The 15,900-nt window shown below is 43.0% G+C and overlaps 1 protein-coding gene across 2 annotated transcripts in view; it reads left to right on the plus strand.

Annotated features, from left to right (window-relative positions):
• ST3GAL1 (ST3 beta-galactoside alpha-2,3-sialyltransferase 1) overlaps nt 1-15,900 on the plus strand; it is a 79,988-nt gene that overhangs the window by 18,689 nt on the left and 45,399 nt on the right. The window contains exon 2 of one of the 2 annotated variants that reach the window (XM_076329057.1): nt 6,289-6,388. The exons of the other annotated variant lie outside the window; for it this stretch is intronic. The gene's annotated coding sequence lies outside the window, so the exon portion shown is untranslated. The remainder of the gene's footprint in view (nt 1-6,288; nt 6,389-15,900) is intronic. 2 annotated transcript variants of the gene reach the window in all.

The raw sequence follows: 15,900 nt of genomic DNA on the forward strand, positions 1-15,900 counted from the left end.
TGCATTTTTCCTCTTAATTTTTCCCTTGTGTTTAAGAATCGTTTTCCCCTCTTGTTCTGTGAAGCATTCTTATGCAAAGCCAAATCTCCTGCAACTCAAGCAAGCTGTTTGTAGACCAATGAGAGCAAAGAGATGCAGGAGTTTGGCTTTGCATAAAAACGCATCAATTATTTTTCTTTTCTTTTTTTTTTTTATCCCCAAACTTGTTATTAAGTGAGCGGTACCTTAATGAAGCATTTCATGGAGGAAAAAAAAAATGCAACTGCTATGTCCTGTAGATTGTTTCCAGATCCCTGAAGGAAAGAGTATTTACAGATTAAAGCCCTTACTGTTTCCTGTGTCATTGCAAAGCAAATAATGAGCAGGACTTGAAAAGCTCTGGTATCTCCTGGTTTGGAGTACCAGCCCCCCCTCAGAACATCAAACAACCATGCCAGCACTTTTTCATGGTACCAGATGACTAAATTTCATTGCAGATTCTCCCCCAATTTAATGCTGCTAACTACTATGTGAACGAGACTTAAAATGTAAGCACAAGTTTAAAATCTCAGCTTCAGCATTTGAACTTAAACAAGTCTGTACAGGAAGGGTCTGTTGGGAAGGGAAGCATCAGTTTAAAATTGTCAAGTTTTCCAGTTTTTATTGTGATTTCCCCAAAGCCATGCAATCTGCGGCAGACCCGGGAATAAACTGCAGGAATCAGGTTCTTGCTGGAAGCGCAGAGAAGTGGCGTGCTCTGAACACTGGCTCGTGATGAACAAGCCAGCAGTCTCTCTCTCAGCAAGAGGCGAGTCACTTGGGTAATTCCTTTTTTAAACAGCAGAATTGGATTCATGCTTCAAGCAGCCTCAGACAGCCAAAGAGGAATAAACTTCAGGTTAAAACCTTGTGTTTCATGTCATTACCTTCTTCTCCTTCCTTTTTCCCCTGCAGTAACAATGTGTCAGTGGATAACAACGGGAAGGGGAACTATGCCACATCTGGGAATAATAAAAGCTAGCAAGGTCTACATTGTGAGGTCCCAAACTACAACAAGAAAAATGGGAGCACCTCTCTTGCCTTCTAATGTACAGGAGAGAAAAATAGAGGCAGGTTTAGATGGAGCATTTGGGCAAGCTGAGCACAGATTTTCCCTACACAAGGTACATCTTGGAGCAGGTGAGGAGATATATGTATACAACTACCCATCCTTGATCAAGGGAAACCAATTCTGGCTGACTGAAGTCTGTTATTTATGAAATATCCAGACTATGTCCGTAACGCATTCTGCTGATACGAGCCTGAATCACTAGCCTCCCAACTGCACTTTCCAACAACATCTGGTAACACTTGGCCACTCTGCCTGCAGTGCTGCTATAGCCACTGCTTTGAAAATATGGGTTTCAGTGACAATATTGATCTGAGCTTATTCTTAACTACTGTATAATCACAGGCTGAGCACTGGTGACCTACAGTTTCAGGGAAACAAGATAACATTTACTTTATCTTTGTTCCAACGGAAGTCTGTGATATGATCTCTGATCCCAACCTTTGAAGGGGTCCTGTTCATAGCGATTAGGTAAATAGAGATTCTGGTCATTTTTGAAATGAGCAAAAGGGGATAGACTTTGGATAGGACACTGTTTCTATCTGTTGTACAAGAGCTGGAAACTCCACTGTGGCTGGTGTGGTTTTGCCAGCTATAGACTGTAACTGCTACTTTGCACCTCTTTCAGAGCTTGTCTGGTTTTAATTAATATCTCTTTTCTATCCCTTTTTAAAATGTGCTATCACACTAAAAATTTTTGGAACAGAGCTGGATGGGTCTGCACAGTATACTGAAGTATTGACAATCCTTAGGCATCTACCATTGAAGAGTTGAAATGCAGATGGCAGATGCCAAAAGTTTCAAGTAATGAAGACATATGGGGAACCTTTGAATTTGTAGTAAAAGGAGACTCCAGTAGCACAAATAACACTATGGGCTCTTTTTTCTCTCTTTAAGCGTTCTCCATATCCCATGTTGTGCAAACATGACTGATGAGATGTTAAAATGTGCCAGAGTAACATTCCTAGAGACTCCACTGTTGTGGATGGGGAAAGGAGAATTTAATGCTTACTTGATGCTAAATAAATTTATTTATAAAATAAAAGTGTGCTTCCTTTTGCTGGACAGGTATTTGATGGTACCTGAGCTCTCAATATATGAGAGTATTAACTAAATGGTTTTGGTTTAGTAAGCCACAACCTTGTAAACCTTAATATACAAGAGAAGAATTAATGTGGCTCATTAATAGCTCTTGATAGGTAGTAGACATGGTTGCAAATGACAGCGTGTGGTTGGCAATGTGTTGAGAGTAGGTGTCCCTCAGCAGGATTTGGTGGCCCTGCTTGGCAAAGAAGTGGATCAGTCTTGGAGAGGGTATCAAAGTGGTATACTGCTGGCTGCCTGCCCATGAAACCAGAGGTGAAATCCAGCCACGGTAACCCCTGAGCAGTGAAGGGTGCGTGGGTATGGGAATGGCTCAGTCCAGGTGCACAGTAGTGCCCTATGGGATGGTAGTTTGTCGGGCTGCCAGGCCCAAAGTAGCTGCAAAGTTGTCAACCTTTCAAGCAGAAAATCTTGGTGGGCAGAGGAATTACTGCTGCCCAGGCAACTCCGTAACCTGTATGGACTGCAGTTACTCTGGTACCTACTCAGAGGTGTTACTCTCATACTTCATTTGACATGCAGTGATGGAGAGTAGAGGGAGCTGCTACCACAACACTCGTCTTTTCTTCTCTGGCAGGATGAAACCTAGAACAGTGTTATCTCTGTCTCCTCTTGGTCACAGCACTGGGAAGGGTGATGGAGATGTGGTGATTGTACCCGTGCCAGGGAAGGTGGTTTAGGGTTCGCAGGGCTTCCCATCTGTGGCAGCTCCAGTACATTTTGTTCCCAGGCATGTCTTTATTCTTCATTTCTGTGGCTTTTCACGCAAGGAAGCACTGAGAGTACTGTCCTCCTGAGTGTCCTGGGCTGGCAGTGAGGATAAAAAGGGGCAAGGGGAAGCTGTCAAGCGGAGTCGGTGCTCCGAGGAGGCGAGAAAAACAGCTAGAAAAAAAGCCTGGCTTCTGGGACTCATTTCCTTAGGAAGTACAGCAGGGAGCAAAAACATGTGGGATGACTAAGATGAAGGAAAACCATGCCTGTGTTTGGCAACAAGCCCTGCCCTTCAGCGCTGAGGGTAGGGCTTGGTTTCCACGTCTCTCTCCAGGTCTAGCACACATGTGGCTCTCATGGGCAAGACTCCGGCTCCATCTCCCCCCTCTCACGGTGCTGCTGGCTGACAACACTATGGGCAGAATCGATACTGGGAATAATACGCTGCTGTGACCCCGTAATTTAGAAATGACCTCGCAGAAGGAAGTACGTTCTCCGGCATTGCCAAGGGAATTGGACCTTCATTTTCTTTTAAGAATACTCTGGTTTCTTTTAATTGGGAGAAAACGGCTCGCCTTATGAAATGAAAGGGAGTGCATGGAGGACAGGCATGGCAAGGCAGGAAGCAGTTCGTGCTCCTTCTGGGGCAGAGAGTGTTTTCCAGTCTTGGGACTTTGATTAGAGTGCAGGAGATCAGTGTGGGATGCATCTGACCAAGTGCAAGCATCTGCAACGCATGCACAGCTGTCAGAGCTGGTTATCTCTTCTTTTTATAGATCGCAAAGAGAAATAGGTACTTTAGCATGTGATTCATCTCATTCTAAAGGAAACATCTTAAAAACAGGCTCTGGAAGTGGGACTTCATCCCTGTTGACAGTTAAGGAAGCCTTGATGACTTGCTGAGGTGTTGAGGTCAGATCAGATGGGTCCTGCTCTGGCATGGCTAGGAGTTAGATCCCATTAACCTCTTTGCTAGGGATGCAAGTGCCATAGGGTAGAGGCTGGAGCATCTAAACGGAGGGAGCTAACATTGGTTTTGTGGTTTTCTTGTTCTGTGAACTGAAGTCCTAAGGCTGTGTCCGTCAGGTAAGCTGATGGGAGGCTTTCAGAGCCCAAACAGCACTGAGTTGTCTGCGCCTTACTGAAAGCCAGTGAGAGCTGTGCCTACCTGCTTCTTTTATGCCATTTAAAAAAAATATATATATATATATATATATATATTTTGATGTTATCTATTGAAAAAGCATCCAGCACATAGGTGTTGGCCCTTGTAGATGAGTGTGAAAGAGATGGAGAAGCTTCTTTACGGTCCAAAATTAACAGGATCTGCTCCTCTTTCTGCAGGAAGCAAAAAAATATTACTAGCCTGATTGACTCAGAGCTGCCCTGCAGACCCCAGACCCCAGACTCTTTTTCATAAAAGCTTACTACATATAAACAAAGAGTCAAAACCCAAATAATCAGTCATGCTAAGATGCATGGCTTAGCTGAAAACTAACCCAGCTGGTGTCTTCCCACTGCGTGAGCCTCCTTGTACCCTCTCATAGATGAGAGGTCCAGACTGACGCGATCCCAGGCACCCACACGTGCAATGAGTGAAGCCTTTTCCAAAGTGTTTGTTTTCCACATGAGAAAACAACTTCCTCAAGTATTTAATACTTAGCCTTGTCCCCTGCTTGAAAGGATGCTGTGAGCCCTCTGCCACAGGGCAAACGTGAGCATTTTTTTTCTGAAATGAAAGAATAGCAACATTTAAGTTCCAGTGAGGCGTTGCTGCTTTGTCAAAGTCTAGTTGAACCTGAAACTGCGCTGCAGTTTTGAGTAAGGCAGAAAAGCAGGGTTTCTGATAAGCCAGACATTGAATTTCATGCTTTGGGCTATATTGTCTCCAAAAGGTTGAGGAGGAGATGGCTTTTCCTGTCTTAAAGAGCCTTTCACAACTTTTCGGTGGTTGACTTCTGAAGCACTAATTGCTGCTGATAATCTGGGGAAGGAATTTCTCCTGCATAAACATCTGATCAGTTGTAATTTCTGTGGTAATTTCCCTTTGTTCACACTGTTCAGATGGTTTTGTCTGATGTTTTGTAGCAGAGGATTCATGAGCTCTTTTTTCAGTAGGATGTCTCTGCTGTGTATGCAAGTCACCATTGATATTTTAACATGTTTGCTTTTAATTTGATAGCCTCATTGCGCTTACACCTATTTACTGTCATTGCAAAAAAAGTGCTTTTATTGGCTTTTTCAGAAAGGGATGGGGGGTGCAGGAGTGAAATTTCTTTAGTAGAGAAACATCATTTCTGCTCTCTGCTAATAACTAAATATGTAAAAGAATAAAGTTAAAAATACCGTTCATTCTGTAGAGAAGTAAAAGGACCACTGCCTTGCAAATGCAGCGGTGGGATGTGAAAACATGATTCTCATTCAGAAGATTTTGGATTGTAATTCTGCATCATACCTCTGCTGCCCAGCGCTCCGCTCTGCGTCTCTCTGTGTTCAGCTCATAATATTTTGAGTATTTGTGACTAGCTGGACAGCTATAGCCTTAGATATGATGTGATCTAAAATCCTCTGAGACGCTGAAATATTGGGAGGCAAGGAAAGATGTTGCTAAAGAACACATGATGTAACTGGAAAGTCTGACTGCAGAAAGCCCAAATGTCTGCTAGAGGCACTATTTGCTTAATTACCTAATTTTGGATATTTAAGGAACTATGTAAAAAAAAAAACCAAACCAAACAACTAAGTTGTGGGCAGTTCTTTTGAGGTCTAAAATGACAGTAATGGATGATCCTCAGACTTTCAAAATACAGATGCTTCCAGAAAACAAACAAACAAACAAACCTCTGCTATCTGCCATTTTAGCAGGCTGATTTTTATTTTTTTTAATTTTGGTAGCTTTTAAATCAAAAGTTGCATTTCAGATTCCTGGGAATGCTAAGTCTGCTTCACAGTGATTCTTTCGTTATTTGCAAGGTTTGTGCTGAACCATTCATGAATATCTGCTTTCGCACAGTCCCCCAAATTGCTATCAGCGTGCGTGCAGCTTTGCACTGGGATGGCTTTCTGGTGCTCTGGTCACTGCCGTTTCTCAGTGCCAGACCTCAGGGAGTGACAACTTCCCAGCACAAAGCACGTGCCCTGTAGCTCTGCTTTTGCATTGCCATATTCCAATTTTATTCCCCCCCCCCCCCCGACTTCTGCTGATGACCATGCTGAACCTGTGTCCTGATATGTATCCTATACTACCCTGAAATCTCATGCACAGGAAGCATCTGGCTGTTTCCCTGCTGTATGGGAAATTCTTTCAGTGGATTATCTCTGTTTCATTCTGCTTCGTTCTGGCACAAAGACCTAAAAAGTCATTTGACTAACCCAGATCTCTGCAGGTCCAGCTCACCCACGTCTCGCCGCTCTTGAGGCGCAAGTGATTCCTGCTGTGTCCACCTGCTCGGAGCTGGCTGTCTCGGGGACGTGGGCATTTGTCAGGTTTGCTTTTCCTCCTTCTCATTGCTTTACCATTCATATCCCCTAGAAGAGGAATTGCAAGTTGCTAGGAGAAGGTGAATCAAAATATCCTCAACTTCAGGAACTGAAGTTTGGGATAGGGATGGGATTTTTAAACATCCACTTTAAGTATTCACAGTGTGTGGGGTGTTTTTCTCCCAAGGCTCTGCATTTGCAGGTTTTCCATTGAGAGGAAAGGGAAGTTAGCTTCGGTTTTGCAGATGTAAGAAAAAACAAGTGTTTGTGGATTTCTTCCCATTTTGCACTGGCTTTTTTTTTTTTTTCCATTTGGCACCACTGCTCTGTACAGGCTTGGCAGGTGCTCAGCTCTCTGCACTTTCTTTTGTTGAGTCAACAATAAATCTGGCCAGAGGAGAACAGCTTAATGGTCTATAGTAATCATCTAGCCAAAATCCTGGCTAAAATATCCTCATCCCTCCAACCTGTGTAGCTCCTGGGTTTGCCTCCTTTTATCCCAAAGGGGACAGCTTTTGTGTGTGCGGTGGGGTATTGGAGAGTCCTTGTTATGCCTTGTTATGTGTTCAAGGCCAGGTTGGACGAGGCTCTGAGCAACCTGATCTAGTGGAAGATGTCCCTGCCCACGGCAGGGGGGTTGGAACTGGATGATCTTTAAAGTCCCTTTCAACTCAAGCCATTCTGTGATTCTATGATTCTATGCCACGAGTAGGGCAGGGGATGTTGGTGCAGCAAGAAGTGGCCAGGATCCCTGGGATCCCCACATCCCTGGTGAAGTACCTGCCTAAAGTAGCCCCTTTAGGAAAATCAGGAGAGCCTTCAATTGGGATGTACTACCTTTTCCCAGGGTAAAAAATATTCTACTTGGTTCCCGAGAAATGGGTTTCACTTTGACATTGGAGCTGTAGGCTTTAGTCTTGTGGATTGTTGCTGTGTTGATAAGATTAATGACGTTGTCGTGGTTATCTTAGTGGTGTTTCACCAAAATGCCCCCTTTTCATGTTGGGTAGGAATGTGGGAATCTCTCCCTTCATATTTTAATTTGTTTTCTACCTTTCCTATTAGCAGGAGAAGCTTTGAGGTGTGATTCCCAGTGCTGAGACCAGAAAGTCTATTCAAAGAGTTCAAAACCTCATAATTTCTGAGGCCTGACTGAAGGGTGTTTAATGGTTGGAGCTGCTGACATGCACCAAACCCCTCAGAGTATGCCTGCAAGGAACAAAAGCCTGTGAGAGACATACTTATTCATTACTGTGTACACTCATACATTAGAAAGCTTAATGTTTGCTTGAAGCCTGGGTGACAGGGACTCCATTTACGCTGTGTTTGGCTCTTAATCATTATGATAATTTATTATACATCATCTCTAAAAGGTAGATTAAGTCCAAGCATGACAAAACCTCCTATTGGGTTGCTGCTGAGATCTGCCCAATAAAACCAACGTTAAGTTTATTTTAATTTTTTTGAAGCAAAGTTCTTATTTACTTATTACCAAGCCATGCAATTACTTAAAGACATTATTTTTCTGCTCAATGATGAAATAAGCCCCAAAGTCACATCGGTGGGGTCACCCGGCTACCTTGAAATGAGGTCTCTGAGCTTAGCAGCGGTTTGCTAATTACTGCTGATACGGTGCCCTGTAAACAGCAATCATTAGCAAGATGCTGTTTGGCTGCTGGCAGTTTCCAGCCTGGATGCACAGCACACTGGTGGCTGTGCTGTTCTCAGCGTTACGGAAATCCTGAAGTGACAACCCTGCTGTCAGCATGGACAAGCGTAAGCAGAGCGGACATCCTGACGGAGGCCAGGCAGCGCTGTTTAGTTCACAGCGCAATCTTTTCAAACTGCAAGAATTTATTTTCCCATTTGGGGCCCCTGGGCTTGACTTTCAAAACAAGAACCATATTCTGAGCTTTTTGTTCCAGCAGAAAATCAGCTCGCTTGTTCCTGCTGAAGCTCTCCTAGTGCTGCAAAGGTGTAAAAAGAAATCAGGTTCTGGCTCACGCCTTAAATTTAATTTTTTGCATTTGCCAGATCGGCTCTTTTGGTTGGCCCTGCGTTCCCCGTACAGGCTGTGGCTGTGCAGGGAAGATCCCACAGTATTAGCACATGCTGCTGAATGCAGATCCGCTCCTCGTGTGCGGCTGCTCTCTCTGCCTACAACCGTTTCAGCTCACTTTGTGTGAGATGTCTCTCTTCCAAGTGAGTAAACCACAGATGCGACTTCCCGCATGATTACCAACTTTTATGGAAAGCTTATGGCTCCCTACGAGGTTTCCTCCTCCGCTCCCACTGTGCTGCTGCTTTTCTGAAGGCAAATTAAACAGATCTATTCCTATCTGACTGAAGCCATTGAGTTACTTAAGCAGATTGACCTGACTTAGGCTTATCAATTTCTTTAATGAGGTATCCTCTGCAACTTCTGCTTGGCTTTTTGCCATCCTTCTCATTAAAAAAGTTTATTTTGGAATCTCTTTGTTCCAGGTGGAGTCATTGCCAGCTAGTTGGCTGGGTATATGGCTGACCCTTAGCCCTTAATGATGCTTTAATTTTAGTTTTTAAAGCATGAGAAACTGAAAGCAAATTACCTTGCTTATAAAGGTATGATTTGGAGAGCATTTTAACTCTACCTGAGGAGCAGGAGTGGAGAGGGTGCTTCTTACCTCCAGCTCCATTGAAATAATACTGCAGAACAGAAAGAGTTTCAAGATTAAATGCTGCTTCTTGCAGCCTGGGTGAGATGCCTTCTCACGATCGCCTTTTAAAATGACAACAGTGACAGATTCCACCCAGGCTGGAGGATAACCACCTCCCACTGCAACTTCTTTACGAAGTCGAGCCTTCAGGATCAAATGGTGGGTATCTGTGAAGGGCTTACCCGAAGTGTAGGAAAAAAATCATTATTGATGCATAGAGAAACTGGTGTGTTTCTCTGGGATGAATATGCACCAAAAATGGCTGAATTAATCCAGATTTACTCTGATAAAACTGCGCTCTGCCCTGGAGCATCTCTCTATGGCCCCCTCTTTCTTGATGCTGATGGTCCATCTCCTAAAGCTATTAAACTGGCTAACGTTAGGGGGTAGTTTTGGTTTTTTCCTTCAGCCATTAAGTATCATATATTGTACATCAGTTAGGGCCAGACCCTCCACAGGACCTGTATGTGCATGAAGTCATGCCTTTCTGAAGGCCTTATTCAAGGCTACAAGGAGGCTACCTTTCTTGTGCTCCAGATCCTTCACCTTGAACCTTCACCCAAAAGTACCTCCCAAGCTCTTCCTCCCCCCAAAATAAAACACCCAAAAAGCAGTACTGGCTATCTTCTTTCAGGGCACAGATTATTATGCAGGTGAGATCCTGAGCAGAGCACTTAGCGGTGGGAAGGGAGAATGTCCCTCAGTCTCCTTCTCAACAGAACTGATGCTTGTGGCTGACTTTTCTGTAAAAGCCCGTCTTGTCCACGTGTGTTGGACACAACACATATAATGTGGAGAACCCAAGGAAGCACAGGCAGAAGAATGCCTGATTTTTGGGTGCCTGTTGTGTGCAGCCATGAGATAGATGGCAAATACTTTGCCAAGATGCAATGTGCAGGGTTATCACCCTCGGTACCTCTGGGAACATTACTGCTGCTGCTGCTACTACTACTATTATTATTATTATTATTATTATTATTATTATTATTATTATTAATTTTTTCCTTTAAGACAAAGCTCCTGCAGAGTTTAGGCGCCAGTCTGGGAAGAGGACTGCTAACCAGAAGGCGTTAGATGTACAAGTTTGCACTCAGGCATCCTTTTAGTCTCGTGTTGTTGTCTCTCTGACCCCTTCCTGGAGCAGAGTCTATCAGAGCTGACCAGGAGGGACCGGTTTCGCTTTTATCTTTGTCGTGCACCATATATACTATTAGTGGGGGCAGGTTCCCAACTCCAGTGAAGTGTCAGTTTCCTCTTTTATCCAGGCAGAAATAAAAGCAATTTAATACAGAGTTGCTGCAGAAGAAAAGCCACCTGCTCTGGCAAATAAACCACCTCTGCTTCTGCCCCTCCTGCTTCAGACACCCAGCCTAGGCACTGACGGTATTTTCATCTCAAATGCATGGTTAGAAGAGTGGGGCAGGGAAACTCAAGATAAATCTTGCATAATAGATACCTTCTGCATAGAGACACATCTTAATTCCCAGACAGAGAGAGGAGGAGGAGCGTGTGTGGCGCTCAGCCCGGGGAATAGAGCGGGATGCGGGGAAGCAAAGGCAATCCCACGGCACTAGCAAGGACGCTGCATTACAGATCCCAGCAGTGTGCTCCAACCTCCTGGCTGCGGAGCAGAGATTGCTCTTGTATGTCACAGTATTTATTACTGACTGCTATTGGATTTTTATAGACCTGATTCAGCAGAGCATTTGCATCTGCATTATTTAAGTGAGTGGGAAACCCACTCTGTCTTTATAAAGTTAGATGTGCGCTTAAGTAACTTGCTGAGCTGGGATTAATTTAGAGAAAATAAATAGCTGCTTCCTGGCTTGGATAGCAAGCAGTCTGGGGCCAGCGTTTGCAACCTGATTAGATTTAAGATGTTTCAGTTCTGAGTGCCTAACTTGAGATAACTCAGCAAACAAGTTCATCAAAAAATACAAGCGCCTGTGAGAAAAGCAGAGCCTTAACTGCATTGAACCACGTTCAACAGCCCAAACACTAATTTGCAGAGTGTTTTCCAAAGTGTGAGATCCAAACAGTTGGATAATGAATGTAAAGCTGTCCAGAGGGCCATGTATATTGGATTTGCAGACAGTGTTATTGAGTTGTGGTTAAACTGACCACAGATAGACCTGTTCTCACTCAAATAATTGGGTAGCAGTCTGCGTGTAAGCCACAAGATTTTGGAGAAGGTGTTTCTTGTGTCTTTGTGTGTGTCTGGTGGGCCTGACCCTGTGTTCCTGTGCTGGGCTCTGATAAATTGCCCATTAAAATCAAAGAGGTTTTTGAGTGAATAAGGAGTTCAAACTGTATCGCTGTGGATTTTGGTTCCTTCCATTCATTTTCCTTTGATTATCAGTACAACACTTTATTTTTGCACAGTGTAATATTTTATTAAAGGCGCATTTGTAGCTAATAACATTTATGAAGAGGCAGCTTTGACTGAAACGGCATCTGAATGTCACTTAAATAATGAATGGGAATGCCATATATTCATTAAAATTTGAACAATGATAACTGTATGTCTGTTAGAGTCCCCTTTTTGACGGATATGGCCAGCAGCCATTAAAATACAGTGGGAATTCTTGTTCGCAGGCTCACAATGGCTGATAATAACACTCTTGATAAGTATTTGCCGCTCAAGACGCTGAATTTACAAAAGGGATTCATCGCAGCTAACAGCGGCTCTGATTGAAATGTTACCATCATTCAGCTCTACTTTTCCTTTTCTTTTTTTTTTTTTTTTTTTTTTTTTTTTTTAAGTCTCGTGTAAAGAAAGGATTTCACTTCCCCCTCAGTCTGTAGAGTTGGTTTTCTGCTGGCCCCTATGAGAAGCTGCTCACTTTTTGAATTTATAAATATTAGTCAGTATCCCCAGCTGGTGCAAACTGGTCCCAGCACCACCATGGGAGAGGTGGAGTCTCGATGCGATGAAAGTGTGCACCTTTCGTCGGTTTTTCTGCCCCTCTTCCTTTCACAGCAAACCATGCGTAGACAGAAGAAAAGACAGCACATAGGTAACACTGGGATGTTGTTTCAAATGACTTGGGACCTGATTTCCATTCACTGTGACTAACATGATCTTTAATATAAATAAAGCCATCCAACAGATCTTTAAAACATGCCCATCCTTGCCCTGAAGACAAGGCAGTGTTTAGCACCCTGTCCTGGATGCATTCTCTCTTCACAGACAGAGCATATGTAGTCACTTGTGACCCTCTAATTACTCTCTCAACCTATAACAGCACTGGTTTAAAGAAAAAAAAATCTACTTTTCATGCTATTTTTAACCCAGAGGGTTTGTAGAATTTAGAAATGGAAGTGACCTACTGCGTCGTCGAGTCCATTTTCTACACCCCGCTGCTCTCTCTTCCAAGCCTCCGTGTTTCTGGGCTTTTTAATGTTTACAAATACATTGCTGCTGCCACTATTTCTCCAGCTCAGTGATATGTGGATGTCACTCGGCTCTAACAAGGAGACTGATGCAGCGCTTTGAAGTCGGAGGAAAATACAGAAAAATCCTCTTAATAGCATCTATCCCAGAAAGTGACTTTGCTTAGCTTACAGTAAATATGAGGTACTTCAAAAAATTTATTAAATACAGAGTCTTGTAACTCTTTGCTTAGACCTACAAAACTGACCCAACAGAGGCAGTGTAGTGCAGTGGCTAAGATGACTGACAGATTTATATTCTTCATTTTGATGTTGAAAAAGTCACTTAATAGAGCTTTTCCTTTCCACCCTTGTCCATTCTGCAGGGCAAGGTTTATGTGAGCAAAAAGTGCTTACTAAGCATCAGTAGAGCACCGGCTATGCCAGGACCTTGAGCTTTATCTCAAATAAAGCTCTTATCTGGTCAAATAAAAAATAATAAGTTGGTCTTCTGAAGAAATAGATCTTTGAAAGAATCTTGTAGGGTTGGGGTTTTGACTGGCACAAAATGCTGGAGGAGTTCTTAATGATTTGGCAAGCTGTTTGACTTTAGTTTTTCATCTGTCATGAAGGATATAGTCTGTTGACTTCGCTGATTCTTTCCCCCATTCCTGTGTTCAGTTCCAATCTGGCAGCAGAAGCTGGAAGGCTCACATCCTTGTGCATTAAACAGGATGCAGTGTCTAATTATTATCTTGATTAAATTTTGTGATTAAGTGGTCTGTAATTGTCTGTAGGCTCAGACTTTCCGAGATATTACTCAGAGCTGTGTTGACTGATCATCTGGTCAGGGTTGAGGTGGCACTGCGTTGATTAAATCTTACTTTAAGGGGAAATGGCACACATCTCTGCGTGCGCTTAAGCTCTGTGGGATTCTGTATTTCCCTTTGCTAAGCAATATGTAAAAGTCTATCAAGTGCAAGGCTAGATAGGTAATAAAAATCAAGAAAGTATCTATAGAGAGGTGTATGTATAAAACATGTTAATGACTCCTTGTTTAATCTCAGAAGAGTGAAAAATACCCGATTCCTAATAAATTTCCAAAGTATGTACAAAAAACTGAGAAAATAAATATATGATAACAACATAATTTCCTCTTGATGACTAAAGCTACAGCATTTTTAAAGCTAGGGAAGAAGCATTTTTAGGGGTGATTAAATTGAAATCTCTTCCTTTCCCTGTCTTCTCAGAATAAACCATCCATGCTTTTTAGATTTTACTCCTTTAATATGCTATGGCATATTGATTAATAATAATAATAATAAAAAATTAAAAAAAAGCAGTGCTCCTTTTAACAAAGAAAGGGCAGCCTGGAAGTCAAATGTTGTTTTTCAAGCTTGGTGCAACTTGGACTCAAAGACTTGAATATCACCCAGCAATAACAGTGTGGAGATGAATTCCACTTGGCTAAAAAGTACAGAGCAATGCAACTTGACAGGCTGAGTCCTAAAGGGCAGCAGTCTTGGATCCAATAGTCCCTCTCATTTTGAATAATTGCTGTGCGACACGGAATCAAACATTTATTGCTGAGTACAGGCGCATTTGCTCTCCCTGGTGACCCTCTATAAGCAAACATGCAATACAATTTTATTACCAGGAATGCATTTCACACAAACTGTTTGCTTTACAGAATTAAATAAACACGGACAAAGGACAGTCAATACCATTGTTTTGCCTTCTTGCATTTAAATGCTGTCTACTAGACAGTTCAATAGCAAGCCAGAAGAGAGAACAGTTCTGTCTAAATGATTCACATAGAGAAATTCACCTGTGAGGAAAAGCTCACAAGAGCACCAAAATCAAGGGGTTACTTCTCTGTAGACAGAGCATTCAGACTATTGCCTTCATCTGAGCAGACCGTTGCAATTGATGGCTAGTGGGAATTAGGTGGACTGGAGAAATCTTAGCCAAAAAATTTGCTTCCAAACTGGAACAGCCAAGCAGTGGCCAAGCTTTGATTTTGCTGCCAATGCAGCATTTGAAGAGCAAAACCATATTTGTGGCTGTGGCTGAAAGAGCTTCTGGGAGACATTTGAACCCACGCCATGAATTTATGAATTTATAGAAACATTTTTCAGTGTTCAGGAAAAGGACATCTCGGAGCAGCACTTGCCTGGGGAGGGACTGTGACCAGTCTTGCCTTTGGGCAGAGCCTGCGATGAGACTGGTATCTCTTCAGTACAATTAAAAATAAAGGCATCTGGTGCCTGGCTTGTCATGATGACAGCACATTGCACTGTTGTGGAGGGACATTAGGAGCGACTTAAAGTGCCAACTAGTGCCTTATTTGTTGTGCTAATATATTCCTGCAGTGTTGACTCTCCCTTGCTAGGACAAAACTAGACTAAGCAGAGTCAGAAAGGTTGACATGTTTAGTCTTTTTCTTTCTATCAGCTTTATGAGCACAAGAGGGCTGAGGCATCCCAAGGCACAGAGCAGGGGCTTTGTTGTCTTCATAAAAACTTGAGAACTCCACTCAGAGATACAGATCCAGCACAACACCCTAAACTCTAAAATCTTGTAATTGTTCGTATTCAGATACGTGCTGGTGGTGTTCTTCCCCCCAACACTATGCTTTGTACAATGATAAGGTTAAGTCAAAGGGAAGCGCTATGAAATATGTATTGGATGTGATTGGCAGCACTGCATGGAAGCAAGAGTAAATTCTGAAATGCTGATTTATCGTTCCAAGACCAGCAAGTGGGCTTTTTATGAGACTTAGGGAATGTAAACACTGGATGACAGGCACAGTGAGACTGGCTAATCAGACTATACCACCAGTCTATCCAGTCATTGAAAGCCAGCACAGAACAGCAGAAAGAAGCCATCAAAACATTGCAGAAGTCCTCAGCTGTTGCACTTCTGTCGGTGGTGCAGGGGTGAGATGTCCTAGGGCTCAAGCCCAGTCAGGGTGTTCTGGGGGGGTTCATCCTCTGCATGGTCCAGGATCAAGCCTCCAGCTTCAGGGAGCAGAACTGGCACAGGGTGCAGGATGATAGCCATTGTGGCCGTTTTCTGAGAGTCTAACCCCGGGTTTAGGAAAACAGGTTTTGTCCTGAGCAAAGAAAGGTGGGAGGAGATGTGTCATCTCAGCACTCTAAGTGTGTGATCTGGCAGAGGAGTCCTCTCCACCAAAATTTTCTTTGTAATCATTTGTGAGATAAATAAACTGCAAGCATCCCACACAGCCAAATGAAATGGAAGCTACTGCAAAGCTGGTCAAGGGAACTATAACAAGGGGAGTTTTAAGTCAAGATGGACTTTCTCTTTCAAAAAGTTGTATAATTGGTGGCACAGACTTTCGAGACAAAATTTTTGGCAAGTGCGTTTGATCTGAAGAAATTCTTTTATTCACTCAAAAGCTCCTGCCTCTTGCCAACTCAGTAATGT

The sequence above is a fragment of the Aptenodytes patagonicus genome, chromosome 2 (genome assembly GCF_965638725.1).
Source record: "Aptenodytes patagonicus chromosome 2, bAptPat1.pri.cur, whole genome shotgun sequence".
Lineage (NCBI taxonomy): Eukaryota > Metazoa > Chordata > Aves > Sphenisciformes > Spheniscidae > Aptenodytes > Aptenodytes patagonicus.